Source organism: Notechis scutatus, chromosome 1 (genome assembly GCF_049901735.1).
Source record: "Notechis scutatus isolate UNSWTSFEM ecotype Mainland chromosome 1, rNotScu1.2, whole genome shotgun sequence".
NCBI lineage: Eukaryota > Metazoa > Chordata > Lepidosauria > Squamata > Elapidae > Notechis > Notechis scutatus.
Genome location: NC_142009.1, coordinates 97378258 through 97379897, shown reverse-complemented (window position 1 = coordinate 97379897; position 1640 = coordinate 97378258). Strand labels below are relative to the sequence as shown.

General features: G+C 36.6%; 1 non-coding gene across 1 annotated transcript; it reads right to left on the bottom strand.

Moving 5' to 3' along the window:
• Nucleotides 1-1076: 1076 nt before the first annotated feature.
• TRNAE-CUC (transfer RNA glutamic acid (anticodon CUC)) lies at nucleotides 1077-1148 on the bottom strand. The gene has a single exon. It is a non-coding gene; the product is annotated as a tRNA-Glu (tRNA).
• Between the last annotated feature and the right edge of the window lie 492 nt (nucleotides 1149-1640).

The following is a 1640-nucleotide window of genomic DNA, read 5'->3' as shown; positions in this document are numbered from 1 at the left end:
TTCTCACAAATCATTTTAAAAAGTGCAAATGTTTGCATTGGTGTCCCAATCACTCAACATGGCCGAGGGGTACACTATATCCTTCAGCCAGTACTGTACATGTGTATATACAGAAACTTGCTTCCCCAGACAATATATGGCCTCTGAGCCTTTCCTGAGGAAAGTGGGTGTGCTAAATGCCACCATGATGCATCATGCGAATGGGGCTCAAAATACTACCATATCAGACCAGTCAATTTTATCTGGCAGACAATTATTTTTAGTGGGACTTCCTTTGAGCAGATAATATATACATGAACTTAGAGCTCTTAAAAAGGCAAAATATAAAATATCATTTAAGGTTATATCCTCCTTATAGAGCCCTGAAGAGCAATACAAATGGAAATGGTTGCTTATCTCTAATCCCCAGCCTGCGTTTTCTAATGTCTAAACTATAACAGGATAACCCATAGACTTAGAACAAGATCGTTTATACACCCAGAGAGGCTTTTCGGTTTTCATTTTACACTGAAAATACCAACTCGGTTATTAAGGCTAATTTTGTTGTTTTCCCCTAGCTATGCTGTAAGCAGAGGACAATACTTTAAAGTTTTGTTTAAGTTGCTTTCTCATCTTCAACGATTTTAAAATGTGTGGACTTCAATTTCCAAAGGCATTCTGGGAGTTGAAGTCCACACATTTTAAAATTGCGGAGGTGAGAAAACATTGCTTTCAAGTAACAGAGGAAAAACAATTTATCCTGCACTAAGAATTTAGGGTGGCTATTGTTTCCTATTTTTGAAGTCATCTATATAAAGCTTAAAATCATACACATGTCTGAGGAATTTCTAATCAATTCCATGGAGTTAATTAGTTTTCTGGAAAATTGTAAAAGACTCTATTCCATTAGAAGTTTGAAATCCATACCTGAAGAGGACAAATTTATTCTTGAAAGGAAACAATGCTGCAAGACAGAAATTGGTCACTTAAGGTAAAGAAACCTTAGAAAAGTCTAACTCTAAAGAAACCTTGCCTTTGTCACCAAGGAAGAGTGAATTGAAGCCTTTTAGTTGTGAATAGCTACGGAAAAAAACTATTTCCCTGACCGGGAATCGAACCCGGGCCGCGGCGGTGAGAGCGCCGAATCCTAACCACTAGACCACCAGGGAAGTTGCCTGTAAAAATTATTTGCTGTAGTTGTTACACTCCTATTATTATTATTATGTTATACATAGCCTCAATTGTTCTAATATAGGGCCAGTTTTTGCTGCTTTTAATATATTTTTATTTATTCTGAAGAGAAAAGTTTATGTACACCACAAACTTTTGAATGAAAGTTGGGAGGGAAATTGAACAAGCAAACAGAATAGTATAGTGCCCTAAGGAATAGAATATAGAATAGAATAACAGATTTGGAAGGGATCTTAGAGGTCTTCTAGTCCAACCCCTGCTTAGGCAGGAAACCCTACTACACCACTTCAGACAAATACATGTGCTCTGGTTAATGAATGCAAAGAGCAAAGATTTATAACAACAGAAATAATAGTATGAAAATACAGGTTATTATCTTACGTATTAATTACATATATATCCTGCTTTTTATTCAGGAGCTCAAGGTGGCATGTATGGTGCCACCTCCTCCATTGTTTTACCCACCTTGT